The 15,404-nt window shown below is 42.8% G+C and overlaps 1 protein-coding gene across 1 annotated transcript in view; it reads right to left on the reverse strand.

Moving 5' to 3' along the window:
* Window positions 1-15,404, reverse strand: part of LOC141270646 (uncharacterized) — a 264,404-nt gene that overhangs the window by 103,229 nt on the left and 145,771 nt on the right. The window lies entirely within an intron of this gene.

Genomic DNA, 15,404 nt, shown 5'->3' on the forward strand with positions numbered 1-15,404 from the left:
AAGGTTCCTTGTACCTTTTGACTGTATTTAATCTAATGGAGTTTGGGGATTTTGTCCGGCTTTATGGTGTCCTCAATACTGAGAAATAGTGGCAGAGACTTATCCATCAAACATTACCATCAGGGAGGCATCTGATTGACTCCAAATTTATTCTGCAGCGGAATAATGACCGCAAAACACAACCAATGTCATTAAAAACTATAACTTCAGAGTAAAGAAAAACAGAGTCCTGGAAATGAAGATATGGCCCCAACAGAGCCATGAATTCAACATCATGAGTCTGTGTGGGGGTTTACATGAAGTGACAGAAGGATTTGTGCAAGCGACATCCACAGAAGATCTGTGGTCAGTTCTTCAAGATGTTTGGGACAACCTCCTGTTGAGATCCTTCCAAAACTGTGTGGAAGTGACAAGTGTACCGAGAAGAATTGATGCTTTGATACTGTTTTAAAAACGTAGAGCGGTAACACCACTTATTGATTTGATTTTGATTCTTTTGTTCGTTCACTTTTCATTTTGTTAATTGAAAAAAATAAACTAATAACACTTTTATTTTAAAAATCATTTATACTTTGCAGCATTTTTTACAAACCTGCTTAATACTTTTGTATAGTGCTGTATATATATGGTCTCCATACTTATTACCGTTCGTCACTAAACATTTCCTTTTAAAGCTTTCTCGCTGGGGGGTGTGGCCTGGACATGGCACTGAGAGTGCGCACACACTGAGAGCTCTCTCCTCAGACCGTGTTTCTATGGGAATTAGAAGCAATTTACAGCTGCCCGCATGCTGTCCATTATGGGAAAGACAAGAGATCAGAGGTTAATCTGAGGTCCTCCACCTCTGTCAGCACATCTGGTATGCAGTGTTTCATATCAGAGGGCCCCTCTTCCCAAGCGGTAGCCGGCGGCATTACTGCTTCACCTCAGCGTGGAACAAGAAGCAATCCTAATAGTGTTGAGCAGGCGTGTTCTGTTAACCCTTTCGGCGAGCATGCTCGGGTGCTCGCCGAGTATTTGCGGCGTGCTCGAATGTTATGTTTGAGTCACTGTGTGTGCATGATTTGCGACTGACTGACAGCTTTAATACATGTGAGGAATGCCTAACAAACAAGCTTTCCTCACGTGTATTAAAGCTGTCAAACAGTCGCAAATCATGCCCACACAGTGACTCAAACATAACATTCGAGCACGCCAAAGATACTTGGAAAACACCCGAGCATGCTCGTAAATCTCGAGTAACGAGCATTCTCGCTCAACACTAGTCTTAACCCTTATGATGTCAAATTGCTCAAGCTGGTAAGTCCTGCACTAACTTCTCTCTTAATGTCGACCTCACCTGATTACGGCACCACAAGTCTCCCTGTACTTTCACCGAATCCCGCATACTCAGCAGCACTTGCTTCACAGTGGCCTTACCCCCCCCCCCCCCCAGGCACAGGGGATTCTGATATGGGGAGCGCCATAATTGATTTGAAACATCATATTGCGTCTATCCCTACTAAATAAGACGTGGAGCACTATATAGTATACAGACAAAAAGAACACAACTGCATCCTGTATGGGCCAAGATATATGCAAACCATGGAAAACATGAGATCTAAACTACATTGTTGCTAAATAAAATGTACTTACAGAATGAAGGTTCTTAGCGCATAAATTGGCCAATTAATGTATGCCCATCAACCATGGCAAGGTGACCTCCCCGATGAGTCCCTTTCTTCATGCCACTCTTTTGCTATAAGCCTACAATTTTACATGGAAAACATGCCTCTCTCAGGTTGTAAGCCTGCAATTTTAAATGGGCAGGTAGAAACCAGCACTAATTAAAAGCACCCTTGAGCTGATGGGTGGAGTTCACAGTGAGAAAAGGAGGCAGTCACAACCTCCAATGACAATAGTGGCATGAAGATAGGGATCCATCAGGTGGGAGGTCACCTTGCCGTGGTTGATGGGCATACATGAATTGGCCAATTTATGCGCTAAGAACCTTCATTTTGTAAGTACATTTTATTTTGCAACAATGTAGTTTAGATCTCATGTTTTCCATGTTTGCATATATCTTGGCCCATACAGTGTGCAACTGTGTTCTCTTTTTGTGTGTTATGCAGTCATTGCAGCTTGCACCTGTTCACACTATATGGAGGTGCTGGTCAAGTTGTTTTATATTTTTACTACTGTGTACAGAGGCTGGAGACCACATACAAAACTGAAATACATTCAATCACTTCTAGCCTGTCACAGCTTACTGACAAGGTACAAAGATTAGAAGACTATATCATGCAAGTTGTTGGCCATGATAATGCTCATAAACAAATACTGGATCTTCACAGCCAGAAAATAACAGCCTGTTTAATATGGTCGATGATCAAGAAAATCACAATCGCCGCAATAATATCTGGATAAGGGGTATACCTGAAAGCATCAGTGCATAAGTGATTATACCAACACTGCGGACATTATTCAATAATATCCTTGGTGATCCTATTGATAAGGAGCTGGAGATCGACAGAGTCCATCGTACACTAGGCCCTCGTAGTCCATATCCTCAGCGTCCAAAAGACATCTGTCGCATACATTTATTCCATGCAAGAGGCCATTATGAGGAAAGCAAAGGAATTAGGCTTTGTTAATTTCAATGGAAAATGCATACAATTGCTCACAGATCTATTCAAAATGACACCTGCTAAAAGAAGGGTATTGAAGCTATTACTTGATGTTCTCCGGGATAATGGCCTGATGTACTCCTAGGGGTACCCATTCCAGCTGCAGGTCTGCAAAAATCGAACATTGTATGAAAGATCCAGGTGACATGAGACCATTCTGTGATGCCCTGGACTTTCCGAGAATCCATAAATTTGCCTGGCCACCTGCTCTATCATTACCACAGAGAGTTCCAGCACATTGCAGAAGGCATTCAATGATTCAGGAACTAGACGGGAAAGAAATCTGCCAATCATATGAGCTCCTGAAATGAATTTTGTCGTCCCTGATAAGAGACACAGTTTGCAAATTCTTACTTATTTCTTTAAGCATTATACTATAATTAGATATAGCTAAATGGAGTTTTAAGTGTCACTCTTCCACTATATAGAATGTCTCAGTTCATATAACATCGTAGAATAATATTTCAGTTGAGTTCACATTATATTACTGTAATGTCAGGCTGTATTACTCTATTATTATTAACGGCCTTCAGCTCGATCTCGAGCCATGGTGACTTGATGGATGAACGCTCTGTAGGAAAATCGATCTTGTGCAAGAATATATAGGTCCACCAGGGTCTTCTCCACCGTTATCTTGATTGTATTAAGCCATCGAGTAGTTGCTCTTCCTCTTTGCCTTTTTGCTTTTATTCTTCTGACCATGATGTCTTTCTCCAGTGATTGCTCTCTTCCTATGATGTGTCCAAAGTAGGCAAGTTGTAGCATGGTTACTATATATTCCAAGTTTACCCCAAGTCTGAAAGTTTGAATTACGCTTGTAAAGACAAAGCTTAGTTTGGGACTTGTATTGAGATCTACAGTGCCTTGTGAAAGTATTTGGCCCCCTTGAACTTTTCTACCTTTTGCCACATTTCTGGCTTCAAACATAAAGATATAAAATTCTAATTTTTTTGGGAGGAATCAACAACAAATGGGACACCATCATGAAGTGGAACGAAACTTATTGGATATTTTAAACTTTTTTAAAAACTGAAGAGTGGAGCGTGCAATATTATTCGGCCCCCTTGAGTTAATACTTTGTAGCGCCACATTTTGCTGCGATTACAGCTGCAAGTCGCTTGGGGTATGTCGCTATCAGTTTTGCACATCGAGAGGCTGAAATTCTTACCCATTCTTCCTTGCAAAACAGCTCGAGCTCATTGAGGTTGTGAACAGCAGTTTTCAGCTCTTTCCACAGATTCTCGATTGGATTCAGGTCTGGACTTTGACTTGGCCATTCTAACACCTGGATACGTTTATTTTAGAACCATTCCATTGTAGAATTTTCTTTATGTTTGGGATCATTGTCTTGTTGGAAGATAAAGCTCCGTCCCAGTCTCAGGTCTTTTGCAGACTCCAACAGGTTTTCTTCCAGAATGGTCGTGTATTTGGCTCCGTCCATGTTCCCATCAACTTTAACCATCTTCCCTGTCCCTGCTGAAGAAAAGCAGGCCCAAACCATGATGCTGCCACCACCATGTTTGACAGTGGGGATGGTGTTTTGAGGGTGCTGAGCTGTGTTGCTTTTACGCCAAACATATTGTTTTGCATTGTGGCCAAAAAGTTCTATTTTGGTTTCATCTGACCAGAGCACCTTATTCCACATGTTTGGTGTGTCTCCCAGGTGGCTTGTGGCAAACTTCAAACGAGACTTTTTATGGATATCTTTGAGAAATGGCTTTCTTCTTGCCACTCTTCCATAAAGGCCAGATTTGTGCAGTGTACGACTCATTGTTGTCCTATGGACAGACTCTCCCACCTCAGCTGTAGATCTCTGCAGTTCATCCAGAGTGATCATGGGCCTTTTGGCTGCATCTCTGATCAGTCTTCTCCTTGTTCGAGATGAAAGTTTAGAGGGACGGCCGGGTTTTCGTAGATTTGCAGTGGTCTGATACTCCTTCCATTTCAATATGATCGCTTGCACAGTGCTCCTTGAGATGTGTAAAACTTGGAAAGTCTTTTTGTATCCAAATCCGGCTTTAAACTTCGCCACAACAATATCTCGGACCTGCCTGGTGTGTTCCTTAGTCTTCATGATGCTCTCTGCACTTGAAACAGAACCCTGAGACTATCACAGAGAAGGTGCATTTATACGGAGACTTGATTACACACAGGTGGATTCTATTTATCATTACCAGTCATTTAGAACAACGTTGGATCATTCAGAGATCCTCACTGAACTTCAGCACTGAAAGTAAAGGGGCCGAATAATATTGCACTCCCCACTTTTCAGTTTTTAATTTGTTAAAAAAGTTTAAAATATCCAATAAATTTCATTCCACTTCACGATTGTGTCCCACTTCTTGTTGATTCTTCCCCAAAAAATTAGAATTTTATATCTTTATGTTTGAAGCCAGAAATGTGACAAAGGTAGAAAAGTTCAAGGGGGCCAAATACTTTCACAAGGCACTGTGCTTGTTTTGCAGTTTCCTAGTGTTCAATTTATTCAAAATCTGTATCTCTTAGATTAGAAGCTGAGAGGTAGACATTACTATTTAACGTCTATTCCTCCTTCTTGCTCTTAACTAGTGATGAGCGAGCATGCTAATTACTCGAGATTTACAAGCTTGCTCGGGTGCTCGCCGAGTATCTTCAGCGTGCTCGGTGTTATGTTTTCGTCACTCCGTGCTCATGATTTGCTACTGTTTGACAGCTTTAATACATGTGAGGAATGCCTGTTTCTTAGGCATTCCTCACATGTATTAAAGCTGTCAGTTGCAAATCATGAGCACGGAGTGACGAAAACATAACACCGAGCACGCTGAAGATACTCGGCGAGAACCCGAGCATGCTCACCGAACATTAACAGAACATACTCGCTCATCACTACTCTTAACCTCTCTATCCTTTTTTTTTTTTCCTTTCCCCCTTCCTTTTTTTCTTTACATATAACACAACTCAAAACTTGCTAATTGAATGTCAGAGGACTTAATGTTCCAGAGAAAAGAGCTCAAGTGTATTACGATATGCAAAAACAACTTGTACATTTTTCTTTCCTCTGGAAACCCACTTTAGGGGCGATCATATAACTCAGTGGTAACTATTTGTAGCATTTTAAGCTGATACTTTTTAATAGAAAGAAATTGATAAATTACTTATATTCTATATGTAAGATCTATAGCCCAAACACCAGATTTGCGGTTTTAGCAAAAACACCACAAATTTCTTCTACTCTTCTATTTATAGAGAGGTATTTCTCATACATACCGGTGTGTAAATTTGAATTGCCATGATTTTTGAAGGGATTATCTGAGCAATTCTTATTGATTTATTTGTCATTTTATTTATCTCTCTTTTTTTCTTTTTTTTTTTCTTTTATGTCCATTCACTAGCTGTTTAGCGTGACAGTATCCAGTTTTTATATCATCACCTTTCTCCATGGGTTTGCCACACAGGACCTGTTTTTCTGCCAGCAGCTTTCAGCAGTACTTATCCCCTTGGGTGCTAGTGTCTTTACTATACCTGTAATTGTATTTGCTTGGGATATTTTCTTTCTGTTTATCTGTGTTGCTGTTAAAGAAAAAATAAGGTATCTTGTGAATCAAGTGTTTGTAGTAGCCACACCTGTTCCTTGCTGGCTGGAGAACTACAAGTTCCAGTGACTCCAAGCGAGGGCTGCTGAGCGGAGCGGGGGCTGCAGATAAGTGCATAGTTAAAAACAATGTCATAGTGTAACATAAGAGCATAGTTTGGTATTTTCCACTGTTTTTCTGCTTTTACCTGTATTGTTTATCCCCATATAATATGTGCTCCATGGACAATGCTGCCAGGTGTGCATCTTGTGAGATCTATGCATGCCTTGAACAGCCGTTTGAGGGTGAATATGTCTGCGCTTGATGTCAGCGAGTTACATGTTTGGAAGCCCCGATACTGGATCTAAATGTACAGCTTGTAACACTCAGGAGCATTGCAAACCTGGAGAGGAGTTTAGAGCTCACTGAGCTTGCACTGGTTGGGGCCAGTGATATAGAGGAGGGTGGAGGTGGGGAAGATCAGGACCCAGAAGTAGGTAGCTGGGTAATAGTTACAAGAAGTGGTAGGGGGAAAAGTGCCAGGAAGCCCAGTCCTGATGTGGCACAGTCTAGTAAATATGCCTGTTTGGCTGATATTAGTGATGCAAGCCAAGGATTAGGATCACTGCAACAAGACGTTGCTCCTAATAACCAGGAAGACGACTGCTGTAGGAAGGAGTGCAGCAAAGGCCAGACAGATGTTGGTAGTAGGGGACTCTATAATTAGGGGGACAGAAAGGGTCATCTGCCGCCGAGACCGTGAATGCCGAACAGTGTGTTGTCTGCCAGGTGTTCGGGTTCGGCATATTGCGGATCAGATAGAAAGATTGCTAGGTGGGGCTGGGGAAAACCTAGCGGTCATGATACACATTGTTACCAATGACAAAGTCAAAGGGAGGTGGAAGGTCCTTAAAAATTATTACAGAGAACTAGAAGAGAAGCTGAGTCCAGGAACCTGCAAGGTATTGTTTTCAGAAATATTGCCGATGCCACAAGTGTGGCTTAGAAATTGGTGCAGGAAGGAAAGGTTTGGGTTCATGGAGAACTAGGCCAACTTTGCTGTGGGCTACAGGTTCTACTGTAGGGACGGGTTGCACCTCAATTGGGAGGGAGCAGCTGTACTGAGGGAAAGAATGGTTGGAAGGAATGGAGGAGGTTTTAAACTAGGATCTGGGGGAGGGAGGGTAGTTGTACTAAAAATGTCATAGATATAGTAGATAGAGTGAGACAGTAGGGGTTAATGAGGATTTGGGGGGGCTGGGATATGCAAGGAAAGTAGGGGAGGTGAGTAGGAGTAATAAATGTGCTAATAGTATTAAATGTCTGTTGGCAAATGCAAGAAGTCTCACAAACAGAATGAACTGGAGACTCTTAAGTCTGCCACAGAATACGATGTGATCATTACGGAAATCTGGGTGGGAGAAAGCTATGTCTGGGTGACAAATGTAGAGGGTTACACTATATTCAGAAAGGACAGGAAAAAAAAAAAAAGGTGGAGGGGTGTGTATTTACATTAAATCCAACTTAAGATCTGTGCTCAATGACTACATTGGGGGGCGCTGCGACAATCTAGAGTCAGTATGGGTAAATGTACATGAGGATGGCAATAATGGAAAGCTGCTAATTGGAGTTTGCTATAAGCCTCCTAATATACAAGTGCTTCTCACAAAATTAGAATAGCCTCAAAAATTTTATTTATTTCAGTTCTTCAATACAAAAAGTGAAACTTAAATAGAGTCATTACGAACAGAGTGATCTATTTCAAGTGTTTATTTCTGTTAATGGAGATGATTATGGCTTACAGCCAATGAAAACACAGAAGTCATTATCTCAGTAAATTAGAATACTTTATAACAACAGCTTGAAAAATGTTTTTAAAATCCGAAATGTTGGTCAACTGAAATGTATGTTCAGTAAATGCACTTAATACTTGGTCGGGGCTCCTTTTGCATCAATTACTGCATCAATGCGGCGTGGCATGGAGGCGATCAGCCTGTGGCACTGCTGAGGTGTTATGGAAGCCCAGATTGCTTTGATAGCAGCCTTCAGCTTGTCTGCATTGTTGGGTCTGGTGTCTCTCATCTTCCTCTTGACAATACCCCATAGATTCTCTATGGAGTTAAGGTCAGGCGAGTTTGCTGGCCAATCAAGCGCAGTGATACTGTTGTTTTTAAACCAGGTATTGGTACTTTTGACAGTGTGGACAGGTGACAAGTCCCACTGGAGAATGAAATTTCCGTCACCAAAAAGCTTGTCGGCAGTGGGAAGTATGAAGTGCTCTAAAATTTCCTGCGATCCGGCTGTGATGACTTTGGTCTTGATAAAAGACAGTGGACCTACACCAGCAGATGACATGGCTCCCCAAACCATCACTGATTGTGGAAACTTCACACTAGACCTCAAGCAGCTTGGATTGTGGCCTCTCCACTCTTCCTCCATACTCTGGGACCTTGATTTCCAAATAAAATGCAAAATTTACTTTAATCTGAAAACACCACCTTGGACCACTGAGCAACAGTCCAGGTCTTTTTCTCCTTGGCCCAGGTAAGACGCTTCTGGCGTTGTCTATTGGTCATGAGTGGCTTGACACAAGGAATGTGACACTTGTAGCCCGTGTCCTTGATACGTCTGTGTGTGGTGGCTCTTGAAGCAATTACTCCAGCAGCAGTCCACTCCTTGTGAATCTCCCCCAAATTTTTGAATGGCCTTTTCTTAATCCTTTCAAGGTTGCGGTTATCCTGGTTGTTTGTGCACTTTTTCCTTCCACTAAACTTTACAATAATATGCTTGGATACAGCACTCTGTGAACAGCCAGCTTCTTTAGCAATGACCTTTTGTGGCTTACCCGCCTTGTGGATTGTGTCAATGACTACCTTCTGGACATCTGTCAAGTTAGCAGTCTTCCCCATGATTGTGGACAGGGGTGGATTAAGACTAGCAAGGGCCCCGGGCAGTTTAGAATTCTGACCACTGCCACTTTATGAGGTAATTACTCTGGAATGCTTCAACGGATCCCCCTGATTCTGAGACTGTTTTTTCGTGACATATTGTACTTCATGATTGTGGTAAAATTTCTTAGATATCACTTGTGTTTATTTGTGAAAAAAAAGGAAATTTGGTGAAAATTTTGCAATTTTCAAAATTTTAATTTTTATGCCCTTAAATCAGAGCGATATGTCACACAAAATAGTTAATAAATAACATTTCCCACATGTCTACTTTACATCAGCACAATTTTGGAACCAAAATTTTTTTTTGTTAGGGAGCTATGAGGGTTAAAAGTTGATCAGCGATTTCTCATTTTTCCAACAAAATTTACAAAACCATTTTTTTAGGGACCGCATCACATTTGAAGTCACTTTGAGGGGTCTTTATGACAGAAAATACCCAAAAGTGACACCATTCTAAAAACTGCACCCCTCAAGGTGCTCAAAACCACATTCAAGAACTTTATTAACCCTTCAGGTGCTTCACAGGAATTTTTGGAATGTGGAAGAAAAAAATGAACATTTAACTTTTTCACAAAAATGTTATTTTAGACCCAATTTTTTGTTATTTTCGCAGGGGTAACAGGAAAAAATGGACCCCAAAATTTGTTCTGCAGTTTCCCCTGGGCACGCAGATACCCCATATGTGGGGAAAAAACACTGTTTGGGTGCACGGCAGGGCTCGGAAGGGAAGGAGCGCCATTTGACTTTTTGATTGTAAAATTTGCTTGAATAATTAGCGGACGCCATGTTGCGTTTGGAGAGCCCCTGATGTGCCTAAACAGTGGAAACCCCCCACAAGTGACCCCATTTTGGAAACTAGACCCCCCAAGGCACCTATCTAGATGCATAGTGAGAACTTGGAACCCCTAGGTGCTTCACAAATTGATTCGTAAAAATGAAAAAGTTTTTTTTTTCCACTTTTTCATTTTTACGAATCAATTTGTGAAGCACCTGAGGGTTCCAAGTGCTCACTATGCATCTAGATAGGTGCCTTGGGGGGTCTAGTTTCCAAAATGGGGTCACTTGTGGGGGAGCTCCAATATTTAGGCACACAGGGGCTCTCCAAACGCAACATGGTGTCCGCTAACAAATTGAATGGAAAATCGGCTCAAATTGTTAGCGGACACCATGTTGCGTTTGGAGAGCCTCTGTGTGCCTAAACATTGGAGCTCCCCCACAAGTGACCCCATTTTGGAAACTAGACCCCCCAAGGCACCTATCTAGATGCATAGTGAGCACTTGGAACACCCAGGTGCTTCACAAATTGATTCGTAAAAATGAAAAAGTGGAAAAAAAAACAGTGCTGTTTGAGAAACTCAACATACATTATGAAGTTCATCTTTACCCCTTCAGGGATCCTAAAAGGGCCGACAATCTCTCTCCCCATGATTCCAGCCCAAAACATTACTCCATCTCCTCCTTGTTAGCGCCATAGCAGTGTTTGCATGGGGTGTCCATCAACCAGCCATCCTCCACTCCATCCATCTGGACCATCGAGACCATTTCATGCATGATAATGCCCCATCTCATGCTGCACATAGCACATCTGCATCTCTGGCTGCTATGGACATAAAAGGGGACACACTTATGGTGTGGCACCCATGCTCCCCTGACCTCAACCCCATTGAGAACCTCTGGAGCATCATCAAAAGGAGTGTCTATGATGGCGGGAGGCAGTTCACATCTAAGCAACAGCTCTGGGAGGGTATTCTGTCCTCATGCAAAACAATTGAAGCAGAAACCATCCAAAACCTGACAAATTCAATGGACGAGAGAGTTCAGAAGCTCCTTTCGAACAAGCAGTCCTATGTGCAAATGTAACATCACCTAGAATAAAGTTTTGAGTTGAAAACTGTTTGATTTCAGTTTGTAATAACCTGCTAATGCTTATAATTTAAAAAATGACAATTTTTTTGTTCTTTATTAAAATGAAAAGGTTGAAAACTCTGCTGTGCATAATAATTTGAAACATGCATTTTGAGTGCAGTTTGAGTTTTTTATTTTTTAAAAAATATACTGTTATCATAGGCAGTTTGTACAAAAACCTTTCAATTGTACTCTAATAGTTATTTGACTGGAAAATTACAATGACTGCAATTCATATAGGTAATTTGGGAAAATCTGAGAAAATATTATTTGCATAATAATTTGGAACACAGTTTATATTTTTATTTTTAGTGGATTATTTTTATTTTATTTATTTTTTTATATTTTTACAATTTTTTTTTTTTCACTTTCTGGGAGTTTTTATTCTTTTTTACTTTGTCTCACTATGGGACTTTCACTTTTTTTTTCTCTGATCGCCTGCATGGCACAGGAATGGAGCACCATCCCTGTGCCATGCAGGCTGTCAGCGCTGGACAGTGAGAAGATAGTTTGGAGATGCACTGCGCATGTCCAAAAAATCTTCCTGCTGTCTGGTGACCCGGATGTTGTCATGACGACATCGGGTCGTCATGGCAACATTCTGGAAGCCACGGCAGACAGCATTGGAGGCCGGAAGAGGAGGTGAGTATGCCGATCACCTCCCCTTGCCACCACAATGCTGCGATCGACTTCGATCGCAACATTGCGGGGGTTAATGTGTCGGGAGCGGTGCGGGACCGCTCCCTGCACATAGTACCGGGTGTCAGCTGTGACAATCAGCTGACACCCGGCGGCGATCGCGCCCGCACAGCCTGTGTGCGTGCGCGATCACGATGACGTACTAATACGGGTCAGGCTCTTAAAGCCCAGGGCACAGACGCGTATTAGTAGGTCTTGGGCTTTAAAGGGGTTAATATATTAATTATAATATTTTTTTTTAGGCTGTGTGCCCACTATGCGTTTTTTAAGCGGCAATTCCGTTGCAGAAACGCTTAAAAAACGCTTGGTATCATTGCGGAAAAATCCGCAGCACTACCAATTATTTTGCGGAAGCGCTGCGTTTTTGCCATTGACTTGCATTGGAAAGCATGGAATCCGCATCACTGGATCTGTACATGCGGATTCCATGCGTTTCAATGTGCGGATGGTACCCGGGTTTGGAGAAGAGGAGACTCTCCTCCGGACCCGGGTACCATAGAACCTGTAAAAAAAGAATAAAATAAAAAATAAATATTATACTTACCTTCTGATGGCCCCTGGTGTGTTTATCCGATGCGTCCTGGCTTGCCGGCAGCTCGCGGTACACTGAAGGACCTGCTGTGACCTCATTTAGTCATGTGACGCGTCACACGACCGCTGACGTCGGCAGGCCATCAGAAGGTAAGTATATTTATTTTTTACCATTCTTTCGGTCACACTATATAAATCCATGCCGGTTGCATGGATTTATATAGTGTGACCAAGTTGTCAAGTACTTTTCCAAGTAATGCTAAAATCGCTTGGAAAGCGCTTGTCAACCCACATGCAGAAATGCAAGTGAAGAACGATTCACATCTGCTTGTCCCTGGCAGGAAAAACGCATGTACAATCCGCATGTACAATCCGCAAGCGTTTTTTCTGCCAGGGAGATGCAGAAACGCTCAAAAAAATCCGGAGCATTTCTGCATCGTGGGCACATAGCCCAACATTAATTGTATGACTTAATATTTAGCACACGTAGCCATTTATACACAGCAGGAGGCCGCACATAGCCATCTATACACAGCAGGAGGCCGCACGTAGCCATCTATACACAGCAGGAGGCAGCACGTAGCCATCTGTACACAGCAGGAGGCAGCACGTAGCCATCTGTACACAGCAGGAGGCCGCACGTAGCCATCTGTACACAGCAGGAGGCCACACGTAGCCATTTATACACAGCAGGAGGCCGCACATAGCCATCTATACACAGGAGGAGCCCGCACGGTGCCATCTATACACAGCAGGAGGCCGCACGTAGCCATCTATACACAGCAGGAGGCCGCACGTAGCCATCTATACACAGCAGGAGGCCGCACGTAGCCATCTATACACAGTAGGAGGCCGCACGTAGCCATCTATACACAGCAGGAGGCCGCACGGTGCCATCTATACACAGCAGGAGGCTGCACGGTGCCATCTATAACACAGCAGTAGGCCACACGGTGCCATCTATACACAGCAGGAGGCCGCATGTAGCCATCTATACACAGCAGGAGGCCGCATGTAGCCATCTATACACAGCAGGAGGCCGTACGGCGCCATCTATACACAGCAGGAGGCCGCACGGTGCCATCTATACACAGCAGGAGGCCGCACGGCGCCATCTATACACAGCAGGAGGCCGCACGGCGCCATCTATACACAGCAGGAGGCCGCACGTAGCCATCTATGCACAGCAGGAGGCCGCACGGCGCCATCTATACACAGCAGGAGGTCGCACGGCGCCATCTATACACAGCAGGAGGCCGCACAGCACCATCTATACACAGCAGGAGGCCGCTCGTAGCCATCTATACACAGCAGGAGGCCGCACGGCGCAATCTATACACAGCGGAAGGCTGCACGCAGTCACGCACACACACACAAACATATACATACATACATGCATAAACACATTTGAAACACAAAAATACATATAAACAGACATCACACAATGATATCTGCCTGCACACACACACTCACTCACTCACTCACTCAATCACACACACACACACTCTCACACACACCCACACACTCACACTCACCATCCCCCGGCTCGGCTCCAGTCCTCCAGCTCCTCTCCGGTGCAGCAGTGCAGGCTGGGCGCGCACTGCATGACGTCACACTAGCAGACACGGCCGCGCACAGGGCCGTGTCTCCTAGCTGTGACGCGGCCGGGCCAGCACACAGGGAAGTTAACAGGTACAGTGCTGGCCCAGCCAAAGAAAAAGTAGTGGCCGTGCGCCGCTGCTGGGGGAGCGGTCCGGGGGCCCCCCGCCTCTGACTGCCGGTATGTGCCGCGGCGCCGCACATATTATAATCCGCCTATGATTGTGGAGCCTACTAAAACAGACTAAGGGACCTTTTTAAATGCTTAGGAAGCCTTTGCATGTGTTTTTTGTTAATTATTCTAATTTATGGAGATAATGACTTTCGTGTTTTCAGTTGGCTGTAATCCATAATCATCAACATTAACAGAAATAAACACTTGAAATAGATCACTTTGTTTGTAATGACTCTATATAATATATGAGTTTCACTTTTTGTATTGAAGAACTGAAATAAATTACATTTTTGATGATATTCTAATTTTGTGAGAAGCACCTGTAGCTGAACAGGTAGAGTATGAAATGCAGAAACAAATTAAAAAGGCAGCAAATAATAATAGGGTCCTTATTATGGGGGATTTTAACTATCCAGAGATTCAATGGGACATAGAATCTTCTGGTTGTGCTAAAAGCTGCAAGTTCTTATCCGCAGTCCAAGACAATTATCTCTATCAGTTGTTAGATGAACCAACCAGGGGAGATAATCTGCTGCATCTTGTTCTGTCAAATAGACCAGATACAATTTCAGATCTACAGGTTTGGGAGATTGCAGGCAGCAGCGACCATAACATGGTAAGTTTCAAAGTAATATTTAGGAACTTTAGTAAAGTTAAATTTGGTCTATGTAGACCCCAGAACATAATAAGAGACATTAAATTTGCGGATAACTTCTCTGCAAGTAGAACTTCCTCGGAAAACCTGCTTGAACAGGCATATTTGAATTTTGCCTGATCTGCTAATCTCTGTTACCATACTTTTTGTTTTAAACTGAAACAGAGAATTCATGGATAATTTCCTGGCTCGTTCAAATGCTCATTGGACAATAGTTTTCGGGTATTTCTTTGTCCTAGATCACTTGTTGAGAAAAGTGTGCTGACCTGGATATAAAATACCCTTCATTAGTTTAGTTTAGTTTTTGCAGATTTACTGGAAATGATTAAAGGGGTGGTCTAGTTTGGACCCATAGAAGCGCAGTCAGTGCTCAAAACGGCTGTTATCCACTCCTCACCCCCGCACCACCTAGGCAGCTGCTGTTCACTCTCTGTATGTTGAATCACGATTAAAGGATTTTACGCTGGCATCCACTGGTGAGTGAGGTTTTATTTCTTCTTGGATTTTGCATTAGTTTAGTTTAGTTCTTGCAGATTTACTGGAACTGATTAAAGGGGTGGTCCAGTACATAAAATGTCCTTTCTTAATATCTATTTTTAAACCCTAATCACATTTGTAGTTAGTTTTAATACAGAATTCTCTACACTTCTCCCTATCTACAGTAGCTAATCC

Source organism: Phyllobates terribilis, unplaced genomic scaffold, assembly GCF_046119375.1.
Source record: "Phyllobates terribilis strain yellow unplaced genomic scaffold, ASM4611937v1 Scaffold_5__5_contigs__length_657084704, whole genome shotgun sequence".
Classification (NCBI taxonomy): Eukaryota; Metazoa; Chordata; class Amphibia; order Anura; family Dendrobatidae; genus Phyllobates; species Phyllobates terribilis.